Source organism: Haliotis asinina, chromosome 13 (genome assembly GCF_037392515.1).
Source record: "Haliotis asinina isolate JCU_RB_2024 chromosome 13, JCU_Hal_asi_v2, whole genome shotgun sequence".
Classification (NCBI taxonomy): Eukaryota; Metazoa; Mollusca; class Gastropoda; order Lepetellida; family Haliotidae; genus Haliotis; species Haliotis asinina.
The window spans coordinates 22023232-22037169 of NC_090292.1; the positions used below are offsets into that span (position 1 = coordinate 22023232).

The 13938-nt window shown below is 39.7% G+C and overlaps 1 pseudogene; it reads right to left on the bottom strand.

Annotated features, from left to right (window-relative positions):
- Nucleotides 1-779: 779 nt before the first annotated feature.
- On the bottom strand, nucleotides 780-8727 carry LOC137260112 (putative ankyrin repeat protein RF_0381; annotated as a pseudogene).
- Nucleotides 8728-13938: the final 5211 nt, after the last annotated feature.

The window sequence follows — 13938 nt, forward strand, 5'->3', positions numbered from 1 at the left end:
AGAATTAGTGGAGAACGTAAAGAAGGACACCTCCACTTGGGAACTTAGTCAATTCCAGAGAGACGGCACACTTCAGTGGTTACAGGTGTCAGGCGTTCTGGGCTCTCAAGCAATTAGGTGATGTTGGAGAAGGTTAGGCAGGAAAAATAGATGATGTGGGCATACTCCAGGGAAAAGCTTACTCATGTGTTATACAATGTTATGTGGCTTTGGCCCAGAGAATAGCATAGCCTCCTGTTATATAATGTTGAGTGGCTTTGGCACCAGGGAATAGCATAGCTCTCTGTTATATAATGTTATGTGGTTTTGTGTAATGTTGGTCACTGTATGGCTGAAATATGGCGATGTGACTCACTCATACACACTCATAATATAGCGTTATTTCAGATGACCTACTACATCTGCTAAGATATGTTGGTGGTTGTAATCCGAATTCCATCCTACTTATATTACCTTTCAGGGAATAATGAACTCCGTTGAGAGGAGTTTCAGTTTACTCTCTGTCGTCTCTTCCGCAGCATGTCAAAAGTATCCCATGCTGATCAAGATTGTGCTGTCAGTTCCAATATATGGAGAGACCAGGCTGATCATCTTTGATACATGGTTGTACAATTCTGACTACATCAGAACTGTTTGTTTGTTTCAGCAGTATTAGAGCAACATAGTATTAAAGCAGTTCGATGTTGTATGTGAATAAATCCAGTGTTTGTAGCCATGTGGTGCCATGATACAGCATTGTTAAAATAACACACAACTGAGTATTGGAAAAGGCATTTTGATCAGTTATTTACTTTTTCGATGGGGATGAGTGTCTTACTTCTTGAAAATGATGGAAATATGCAATATATAATATAATGTAATGTAATGTAATTTAATGCAATGTAAACAGATGCAAATGCAAATAAGCCTGAAACACGATCGCCAGCAGTTCCACGAGTTTTGCCATGTACAGATTATGCAGCATGCATCCCTTGTTATCTCTGGAACATTGTCATGTGAGATCAGGTCTCTTGGCAAATTTGACTCTCTGTCTCTCACACAAATAGTGTAAAGCAGTACGCCCGTATTTATCTTGAACAGTTCCGTCAACATTGTGTTCCGTCAGAAGATACAACGTGCTGATATCTGCTTGCTTCCGCTGACAGATGTAGTGCATTGGCGTGTTTCCAGCTTTGTCTGCTACGTTGATATCAGCTCCATTTTGGAGCAAAAGATGAACTGTTCTGACAGCAACACGAGATCTCTGACACAATAAGTGCAGAGCTGTCTGTCCATCGTTATCAATCTTGTTCACATCCAGGCCTTTTTGGATCAACAGTTTGATAGCCTTCATCTCTTCCGTCTCTGACCCATGTTGTCCTTCCTCAAAAGAACGTCGAGTAGCTTCCAGTTCGTCTTTATCTACACCGTTCTTTTCACACAAATGGTCCACCAGTGCCCCCAAACTGTCTGCTTGGTAGACATCATATTTTGCACCCTGTCTTTTTTGACGTGCATCCATGAGGTCTTGGTACAACAATGCCTCCCAACTTAATGCTCTGTTAAACCTTGTATCTTTTTTCGTCTCCGTGTACTTTTGTTTACGACTGGACGGCCTTGTAAAGCTATTTGTCGTTGTGTTGAAGGTCCATCCACCTAGAAATTCCATGTCATCTTTGCTTTCTCTTCTGTCTGTGCCATGATCACTCAGCAGGCGTAGAAGATCAACATCTTCATCAAGATTCATACACGCAGCATGAAATACAGTATCGCCATATGCATATGTTCTCGCAAGAGCATATGGGTCGTTCTTGAAGATACTCCTTACCAAACAGGCGAGGATACCCTCTGCTGCCCCCTGTTGCCTTTCCTGTTGTGCCTCTTTATCTACACCGTTCTTTTCACATAAGTAGTCGACAAGTGTCTCAAAACTGTCTAGCCTGGGGAGCTTTGTATCAGGTTTCGCCTCTATGTCACTTAGTTCACGACGAAAGGATCTTTTGATGATAATTGCCAGAGTTTTGTTAACCCCTCTCCATCCACCTAGGTATACCCCATCATCTTCGTTTTCTCTCTGACATAGTAAGTGCAATGCCGTCTCTCCATATTCAGTTGTCTTATTTACGTTTGCTCCATGATCAATCAAAAAATGAAGAAGATCAATGTCAACATCTTGATTCATGGAGTACAGTCTCGCCAGAAACCAGAAACTTGAAAATAACATATGGGTCTCTCTCTGCAATGGTTCTGAGTACACAGGCAAAGATGCCTTTAAGAGAAACGTGTTGCTTTCGTGAAATGTTCGCATTTGCCCCATTTTCCAGCAGGAACTTAGCAGCAATACAGTTGCGACATCTAACAGCTGCATGAAGCAGCGTTCTCCCTGTGCTGTCTCTCTGGCTGATACTGACTCGACTCCATTCCTGCAAATGGATTCAGTAAGAGATGAAAAAGTGCAGACTTGATTTACTCACCTTGGTCTTATATGTACTGTAAACACAATTTTTTTCGCATGGTGCACCTTTGGCGGAATTGACTAAATCGTGTGGTCATTTATTCACGTAATTAGTCATTACCGGAACTGCCAGTAGTCTGTTAGGCCGCCACTAATAGCAACCATCGTGATCAACAATATCACTGTACCCTTGTCAAGAATATTTTCACAGTTGTAAGAAGCTGTTTTATTGAATAAAGATTGGTTTCTAATGACGCATTTTTGCCTCAGTTTCTTGGTCAAAACGTGACCAATGTCAGCCAATTACATAATTGCAATGGATACTGTCCTTGTGGGCGAAAACCAGAGTAAAATCATGCTATTTTGAATGTGTTAAAAAAACATCGCTTCATGTATGTATATTATGCAACGCATCGTACTTGGTTATGACCTGTGACAGGAACGTTTTATGCATATATTTTAGCATTTAAGGCTGGGTCCGAAGTTTGAAGCGACGAAAGCCGAGATGTCACCTGATTTACATCACACGATCGCACACTGAAGATCGAAATAGTTGAGTTACACGTGTATAATGTTCGTTTATCAACTTCTATGAGTACTGTAGTTGATTTTATTCTTCAGTTTTATTTGATTTCTTCAATTGTTTCCTCGAAGCATTGTTAATTTGAACATACAGACCTCTGATGTGGACCCGTTGCTGAAGCAAGTGTGCGAGAATAGTTTTTTCACATAACAATGTGAAAAATACTTTATAATTCTAATCCTGTTGACAATATATGTTGGCATTTGAAATGCAATACGTGTGTTCCGGCCAGCAGTGTTCAGTGGGTCAAGTATGACAACTATCAGTCATCATTGTAAGATTCCCGTAGATTTCTGTCTTTCAAACTTGGTGTGTTATGACAACAACTCTGGGGCGAGTGTGGTTTATTTGCTGTGGATAATTTTTTGCGGTAAAATACTTTGCGTTAAGATAAAACCTGGTTGATGTATAATATGTGTAAAGTATATTGGTGAGTGCAGTGTTAAAACACATGGAACAACACAAACTCCGGTACAAGAACGAAAGACTTCAAGGGTTTCTGTTCTGTGAGTATCCCTTTCTTATTGACCTTAAGCCAATGATTCAACTGGAGAAACCTAATATAACTATCTTTTCTTACCTGGCCAAAGGGAAACATAGTGTTAGAGATACTTTTCTTTATCACCTGCTCGCAGAACTTCTGTTCCCAGCAGAGCTCATGTTGTATCACGGTATAGTTCCCCTGACGTATTTCTGTAGCCAGTCTCTGAACAAGTGCGTTCATGGCTGAGGACGATTCTTTAAAGAAGATGTACATCTCATGGTCTCCTTCCTGTGGTACACGCACCTTACACTTTTGCATAATGACAGAAATCGGAAACTCTTGTGCAGCAAAGAGAGGGTCTTTGTTTCCAACTGCTACTGCCACACTCTCATAGATGGATGGATGGGAGAATGCAACACCATTTCCACTCATTTTAAGATAGCTGCCCGATAAACTAGAAACTGTGCTTTGCATCTCTGTTCGCAAGGTTGTATCTGAAATACTGGAGATATCCAGTTGTCCATCTGCTTTTAGAAGTATTTTAAAATGATCGTAAAATTCCTGTTTGTCAACCAATGCACGTGTTGTGTAATTGAGAAATTTGAGAGGTGAGGCGAAGAATTTAACAATATCAATCACGTGTCCTCTAGCTCTCAGTTCAACGTACATCTCACAGCAATGAGGAAATCCATGAGGGCACTGATTGTATAACTCCATCTTAGTACCCTCTGGGACGTCATTTATATTATGTTTGGAAAGATGAAAGTTTAAGATGTCAAGTTTCTCCCTATCTGTGTTCAGTTTATCAGGATTGACTACAGCATCTTCTTCCAAAATGACATCTCCATATTTACCCAATTGATTCCTTGCAGCCTCCAAAACATTGAGCCTGCTCACAAATATTATGCATGGACAACTTCCGTCTTCAACTACTTTCTTCTGTTGGTCTATAATCATTTGAAACACGGGAAACCACGTGCTGAAAGCTCTTTGGTCAAAATCGAAAACTCCCAAAACATCGTTCACGAAAACAACACTGTCAGGAGCCTTCCTCAAGACAACGAAGTAGTCCTGGGGGCTATCGATCTTGAACACTTCCTTCCCATCATCCTGCAGACACTTCAGCACCATATAGGCAAGAGTTGTCTTCCCATCCCCAGCAACACCGGTGACGGTAATCCATCGGTGTCTAGTTTGAAGCTTCTCAATGACGGTGTTAATAGAGGACAGTCTGACCATTCCTCTGTTCCAGATATTAATGTCTTTCCTTGTTTGGTCTGAAAATACGTTGACATTTTGGACAGATATTAAGGAACGTTTTGGATAGACGTGCATGCACTGCATTTGATGTGTTGTAAATTGTAAATGGCATTGTGACCTTAAATCTGTATGTACACAAACTGCTTTTAACAGAAGGTTGTATTTATAATGGACTTGTACATATGGTCTCTTTTCTACATGGCTGAAATATCTTGTGTTACGCATACACTCCCCTCAGAGTTACCTTTTAAGTGACAGATCCTTTCTTCATCTACGCAATTGTTTACTGAAAAAAACCCCAAAAAACACATATATAAAAAGTATTATACAGAATACTGTTATATAGTTCATATCAAGGCAGTGCATCTCAGAGGAATGCTGCAAGACTCATTGGTCACATCCAGACGGGATTATGGAAATCCCTTCTCTGTGGAATCCCCCAATTTCTGCTGATTCGACTACGGAGAGTCCAAAACAGCGCACTAGAAAACGAGTTCGCATAACACCAACACAGAAATCCTTGCACTGTTTACCAATGCAGCTCAGAGGCCAATATAAGATCCTAATATACACATTCAAATCAATACAACAAACAACATCATATATTTGATAAAGCAGCACAGTCTTTCCGATCTGAATCATCCTCACTATTGCCGAACATGATATTGTTAAAAGTGACGTAAAACCATTATCACTCACACACTCACTCACACACACACTCACTCACTCACATCTTCATGTCCCTTTTTGAGGTTTTGAATGAATTCTCCCCATTTGATCATTGTTCAGAAATCATTTCTCACTACATATTGTTACAGTCGAGTGACCAAAGACAGACATTTGTAGATGTCAATCATTATTTAGAATTTGACATCAGTTGTGTCAGTCATAAAAAAACAGTAGACATCCATATATTTTTTACCTTTTGTATATTCTATGATCTATGAGGAATGCTGCAAGACTTATTGGTTACATCCAGACGGGATCAACACCTTCAGGAAAGGGCTCAAAGCACTCTTTGACATTGCTTACATTCAATGACGTGTTTACTGTGAGATGCGCCTTATGGTAATCTAGATGTAGAGAGACAAGGCCCTTCAACCAAATGAAGGTTACAGTCGAGTGACCAAAGTCAGGCATTTTTGGATGTCAACTTCTTTTTCTCATGGTAGTGTCCATCATAACAGAGAATTAGATATCCACATATTTCTTCACTTTTTGTTTATTCTATGATCATGTATAATCCCTAAGCATGTCAGTGATTATGAACAATGACTAAGTGAATCAGACATTTACATAATCACTGAATATTTCAGGGATTATGCATAATCTCTGGTCTTACATATTGACTGTAACATACGCCCAGCATAGAGTAAGTAAAGGAAAGGAAGGGTGGTACTGTAGGCATACCGTTTATTGTCCCTTGGTGGATTCCGATGGCATACACACTATGGGCAGTTCCCTGGTTACCTGTGACGTGAACAGACGTACCTGATGCAAAACAAAGGTCAAGTCAAAACAGGTCTCGTTTCCTGTATGCGCAACATAGTGTGATAACCAGTCCAGAAATATTAGGCTAATTCATTCAACTGGATACATAAATACCATACAATATGATTTGATACGTCCAAAAGCATCCAAGCGACCTCTGACGAACGGAATCCTTGAAATCCTGGAAACCTCAAAAGGAGAAAACTTTGGTGGTCTGGTACGGAATTGACATTACATTAATGGCATTGTGCGTTATAGAACTACATTGAATAGGCGTACAAAGTTGACAACAAGTGTTGTAAGAAATATCTCAATGATTGTTATCTCAAGAACGTGTGTTTCGCCAGGTTCTAGCTCATCATTTATTTATCTCATCTGTGCAAATTCTCCATGTGGGGAGTTTCAACAGCCACCTCACCTTTCTCCGCCATGACTGGAGTACAATGTTCACTGATCTGAAACAGATTAAAAAGCACTGTACCATTGGTTCATTTCACATCCCAGCCTCTTTCTCGTTTGTTGGGCGGTGGGTAGCCAAGTGGTCAAAGCGTTCGCTCGTCACACTGAAGGCCTGGGGTGGATCCCCCTCATGGGTACAATGTGCGAAGCATATCTCTGGTGTCCCCTGCCGTGATACTGTCACACTGACAACCTGGTGTTTGATTTCCCAGCCTTGTTGATTCCCCACATGGAATTTGTAAAGCTCATTTCTGTTGTCCCCCACCGCGATATTGTTGGAATATTACTAAAATTGGTGTAAAACAAAAGTCATTCACTCACCCCCTTTCTCGTTTATGTTCCCGTTTATACATGGAAGTTTTGACCTGTTTTATCTACACGACTTCAGAATGATCAACTTGTCCCGATCAAGCGAATACTAATGCATTGTGCACCGGTTGGGTCTATTATTATGATGGGAGACAAGGTGGCCGTTTGACATCTCAGTGTCGAGAAATCGTTAGCAATGTCCTAACTTTGTTTAAAGACAAGCTTCTGGCCTTTAGGCTGTGAGCCGCAGCAGCAACTGGGTGTAGAGAGTCATAGCGAGAGTAAATCGGATTGTGAAATTAACTGACGTCTGTGCGTTGCATACTAGATAACAATTCAGTTAAAACATGAAATGATTCTTTCAACACAATGAGGAGATAAACATCATGTGTTGGCCAATTTCCGGGTGTTATTGAGTATTTGAAGCACGGGAATGCATTTGGAACCGACAATGAAATATTCCCGTGCTTCAAATACTCAATAACACCCGGAAATTGGCCAACACATGATGTTTATCGACATTGTAAACACAAAAGTAAACCAAAGGGGTTTTAGTGTCTGCACTCGTTTACATCGAATACGGACACAGCAGTGAAGTGTCATCAGCTGGCGGTTTCAGCTGGTTCTCATGGTAGCATCTGGAGTTGCTCATTTGTGACGTCATTCTAACTTTATGTCACAATATGATTTGAATGACGTCACCACCGTTGATGACACAACAAAACAATTGTTTACGTGTCAATACGCGGTGAATAGTCTTTCAGTTTCCGGGAATCTAATACCATTTAATCATGTTTTTCAACCAATCAGATTACAGAACACAGTAACTTTTGGTGTACAATGAGAGTTGATTTCAAGACGACTTCTGTAACGAATCCATGCATGCAAGTTTGCACGAAACTCAACACAAATAACATTCTCTGCTCCCATATTCAATATATGTAATTCGACCTGCCGTTTGTCCCAACTGACCTACCGGATCATGCATATGTAGATTAGCTCAGGTCAAGCTGAACAAGCTGAAATGCCAGGAGCGGTTATTTTGTAACTAGCCATTCAGACTGATTCTGACTGAAGCAATATGAGAGAAACAAAATGTACTAATTCTACAATGTCCTCTAATGGCGTTAACAGACAGTCATGTGGGCTATTTTACCGACATAATAGAACCTGTATACATCGAAACATAAACTACTATCTCAGTGTACAAAGAGAAGGTTCAAACAGCGATAGTGAGTGACACAAACACGCAAGAATGATTGCTGACCCACACACCCACACGTGCAGACCCTCAGCCTGGTACGAGACGCTACGCTTGATTTGCGCTTCGGGAGGTATTTCTCACAACCTACCTGCGTCAGACATATATTGCTATTGGTGGGATAATATTTGGCAGCAGACATAATCCGATGGACTGTCATTTGAAACACCAAGCGAATGAAAGTGTCAATCCTACTGATCATGTATATCTACCTCCATATGCAGGAACCCATCTTCTAACACCTGCTCTTCCGCTAATACTAACAATGGAGAATTCGGCCACAATGACACATCGTCATCAAAGGTAATACTTACATCTGTCAGAATTCATTGTCACACTGCCACTGGACAGGAAAAATCCACATTTGGCGACAATGTCCGATGGGGACACATGGAGTGACACATTGTCACCTGTTTTGAATTAGAGTTCTGTCACGTGACACGGGTAAGGGGGTCTAGAGAGAGGGGCTCTGTCCCAAGACGTTTTCACATTTATTTCAAAATTACTGAGAATTGTTTTAATTGTTCTATCTATATATTGAATTTAATAAGAGATAGTTAAGTGATCTAAAATATGTCAATTAGTGTAAATTATAGATATCTGCAATAACATTGGTGGTATTGCAATCTGAATTAAGCATAGAGATGAGGCAAAATAATATTAAGATCTTTAGGTTAATCATGTCAGAATAAAATTTAAAGATACAGAGAATTTCATGTTTTCATGATATTAGTGATTAGTTTTGATATCTTACAATTTTAAACAAAAACATTGATTAATTATTGATATTGACTTGGAGATAATTTTGTAGAGGGGATAAAACTAATTTTGTTATCTGATATCTGTCTTCATCCGACCTGATAAGTTTGTAGAGGGGATAAAACTAATTTTGTTATCTGATATCTGTCTTCATCCGACCTGGTGCCCAAGTGTGCTGTGACATCATGTCAAACATTGCTCAACCGTTGTCGTTTGCGGCCATTTTGGCACCAGACAAATGAATGGATATGTTGCTGAACGTATTTGAAGACATCTGAAAAGCGTTTCCCGCCCTTTGGGGAATTGGTATAATTAGCGTTCCTGTCTTTCTATTATGTGACAGATGTAAAAAATTACCATAACGATATCGTGAAAGAGGTACATAGTATCTTTGATTTATTTTAGTTGTTTTTAACGGTCAGAAGGAAAGATATCTTGAATTTCTTGAATCATGTGATTTAAAAGTTATCTCTAATTGAATTAACGATAAGTTTATCACCGATGTCTGTTTGGTGCTTTTGTGGATATGTTAACCCACATTGCAATTAATCCCAGATATCTGGGCCTCCTTTTTCGATGCATTAAGGTGATCGTAAGTCACAAAGTTAACCTTAGTGCAATGATAAAGAATGGGTTATCTCCCTTGATGTGAGTTCAAGGTAACCTTAATGAAGGATGTTTCGTGAAGGATCTCCTGAAGTATAACTTCACAGACACAGACATAACTTTCGAACTGTATTTCTCATATTAAGGCTCTTGCAAGGCATTAAGAAGTTGGGCGGACATATATGCATGACACGTTTCCATATATAATAATTTGTTTTTCCACAGAACGTTTCAGAACTAATTCTTGGTCCGTCATTAGGTGATCATGAACGTTGTGTCAGTGCTCAGAGGGTATGAATATAGAAACGACTCATCTTATTTAAATGTCAAGTCAAGTGAAACATGTTTATTGTACAAAAGGCCTCCATTAGACTTACACACATACAATATGTATGTATGTATGTATGTATGTATGTATGTATGTATGTATGTATGTATGTATGTATGTATGTATGGATGGATGGATGGATGCATGCATGCATGCATGTATGTATGTGTGTGTGTGTATGTATGTATCTATGTATGTATGTATCTCTCTCTCTTTCTCTCTCTATATATCTATATATATCTATATCTATCTATCTATCTAACTGTCTGTCTATCTATCTATCTCACTGTCTGTCTGTCTGTCTATCTATCTATCTGTCTGTATGTCTGTCTGTCTATCTATACATACATACATACATACATACATACATACATACATACATACATACATACATACATACATGCATACACACACACATATGTTTGTGAATTAAATGTTTATTTTCCTTTGTATATTATATTATATGTGCTTCATAAAAATATTTGTACATGTAAAATTGAATGTATTAGAATCAGCGAGTTGACGCTTCGGAGAATGAACGCATGGGAAAAGCCACCCAGAATAAACTTAGAACAAATGCACCTTCCCTTCCCTTCCCCCATCTTCCACTCGCCATGCCTTGAGGGAAGTGTCCCAAAGCCTATGACTATGACCGATTCGTTGACTTCCTTGGAGAATTCCGATGGAAGATCTCCTTGGAGAATTCAGAGATAAAATGCTACTGCTATATTTGTGTATTATAAATAATCCAACCATTCACAACAAAAAGTAGATATTGTTCATGTGTTGACCTGATGAAGTACGCCGACAAGTCTACAGTAACCTCGCTTAGTCTAACACGGGCGTCGTGTACGAGGCAAGTGCGCTCCTATGCGGGTTATTCTGACCTGATCTCGATACCCAACTTGATGAAAGTTTCATGTATGCAGAGTTGCAAAGTCTGACAATCAAAGAATGCCAGTGTGGAGTTTGAACGTTTGATTGTACAGTTTCTGAGGTGGAATGTCTGCACGAGGTGGCGTGACCATTCAAGCCCATGTACGAAATGACCGTTTCGGCTAACGTTGTGTTTAATTTGTGTGAATCCTGTATTTCACCCTAGAATCGGTGACTGAGTGAGTAAGGGAGAAGGTGAAGTGAAGTGAGGTGAGGTCCATGGGTGAGTGGGGTCAAATGAGTGAGTGAATGTTACGAAATAAAGCACTGGATATGCCTTGAAAGCTTACTTTGAATTTTGTAGTTACCAGGGGTTAATGACAGAGGTTGTGTTTCTATGTGTATTTATTTTTCGCTCGTTTGTTACTTAAAGTAGGTGTTTACTACACACAGTGGCATATATTCATTGTATTGGGCAGGACCATGTTTTCTCCTGCACATGATGTCACGTCAGGCTTTGCGTAGGTTCTTCCCGCCACCTTCTATTCAGCTACCCATGTTTGTCGTAAGAGGCGACTAACGGGAACGGGTGGTCAGACTCACTGACTTGCTTGACACGTCATCGGTTCCCAATTGCGCAGATCGATGTTCATGCTGTTAATCACTGGAGTGTCTGCTTCAGATTCGATTATTTACAGACAGTCACCATATAGCTGGAATATTTCTGAGTCCGGCTTTGAACTAAACTCACTCACTCACTCTGTGCTGACCGACACCAGGCTGGACTATCTAGAGCGTTCTCTCTTGGAGGTATTGTATGAGTACACAGATGGTGACATAATTTTATGGCTCATTCACACTTGACAGAAATCAAGGAGAATCAACCAGAAGAAAATACTTTGAAAATTCGAACCGCCTTCGGGAGAAAATGTCAAAATAAAAACTTTCTTCAAGGCTTGTGAGAATGCGACTCTCACATGCTCTGTGACGTTTCAGTGACAGGTGGCCACGTTTCTGTGCCATTCGGCGGAGTTCTGATGACGTCAGGGTTCATTTGAAGAGCGTTCGGGGCATTCTGACTGTATTCGGAGTATATGTGAGGTGCATTCGAGCTGTATTCCACCTTCAGTCGAAATATTTCGATACATTTGAAGAATATTCCAACTGAAGTCCAGTACCAATCGAGATACATCCCTAATCATCTGAGACATTCAGACTGGATTTTGAAGTGACATGTTTTTTTTCTATTCTCCCTCGAATATGTTTATAATACTTGGAATGCAGTAAGAATATCCAGAACGCACTTCAAATGTCATTCGGTATTTGTCCACTCTGAAAGTACCTCAAAACATTTGAATATTTTCCAAACATTCGGGCATGTTAACATGCAGAAAGAATTTTTAGATATGCGTTTTCCAAGAATCTCAAGAAATTTTCATTGCGACAGCATTCCGGCTCATACCGCCTCACGTGTGACGAGGACGATAGCAGGAGATTTTAATGCTCGTTAAGGAAACATGAATGACTAGTTTATTATCGATGATAACAACCGTTATATACCAAGAAGAAATGGATTGTGAAATGGCTTAAACATATTTATTCATGTGATGCTGATGGAATTGGCAAAGAGGTATAAACATGTTTATATCAATGTCGCTCCAGAACAATTATACAATAGTATTAATAATAATGACAGATAGTGACGTACACATGAACTGGATGTAAAACAATGAGTATCTACAAGGACAATACCGACTACATAATGCTGTGACAATTTGGAAAGATGATATGAAGGAAAATACAGCAGTAGGTTTTGTGATGTCAAGATATAACATGGCGGGCATGTACTAAAAAAAACAAACCCAAAACAACAACAACAACAAAAAAAAAAAAAACCAAAAAAAAAACCCTAGTCTGGGTGAATTGCGTGAATCTCTGGGAGGATATGACATAGGTTTTAATAGTTTCATATTTACTTGTTCCCATGAGACCGAACGCCCAAATAAGATGACAAATTAAATCCCGGAATGGATGACTTCAGCATGCAATGCCAGTCATGTGATGATGTGATTAATGGTTGATTACTATCAAAGAGCTCCTTGATTTATCCTGCACATATGGAATTCAGGTGTCAAACGATCGATTCAAGGGCGACAAAAGGGTGCATTTACGTGTTTCAAAGAGAACAGCTAAGCCTAGTTGTTGATGTAATTTCTTCATCAAAATTATTTGAAAGAATCCTTGATTTTGCTGTGTGCACTCGAGTTGAATCCGATCACTTCCCTTTGAGTTTTACATTCGACAATAATATCGCAGCCAGGTGGAACAGAGACACGAGTGGAACCAATGTTCCTAGATTCGTTTTGAAATAGTTAACAAGTTCAATTTTAAGCCTTTTTAGCGATATTCCAGCAATATCACACCAAGGGCACTAGAAATGGGCTCCATACATTGTACCCATGCGGGGAATCGAACCCGGCATGAAAGAGCGAACGCTTTGCGAACGCTTTGACCACTAGGCTACCCGATTGCCTCCGTATGGAGAGGAAAAAAATTCAGTAACATTGCGTGGCATTTTTTCTTCTTCGCTATGCAAAGTACGTATTGAATTATTTCCTGAAGATGAGTATGGGTCCTTTCCCCAAACACTACTGTGATCGTAAGCCACTAAGCTAACCTTAGTACATTGTTATAGAATGGGAGTTAAGGTTAACGTTCGATACATGGACTATATTGTGAGTAATACATCCCAAACTCAATGTTCAAAATAGTCTCCAAATATTGCCAGCCAGTTGGGCTAGCTGTGCCTGAAAGTTATCAGCCCTCAACATAGTTCCGAAATTTGAATGTAGGATTCGGGTTCTGTCATTAAGCTGATAATACGATGAACATTTTTATCGTAATATTGCTTAATTTAAAACTGTCGAAGAGAGTGATATATTTACAAAATGAACCCATGAAAATTCACCAGCCAGTGACTGTGGAGATTTACTGGACCCATTGTCTTTTTACTAGACACGAGCTAATGAGCCAGTGGCTACTTCACACACTGCCCTAAACGATACAGGCTTCTGCTGTGGTATATGGC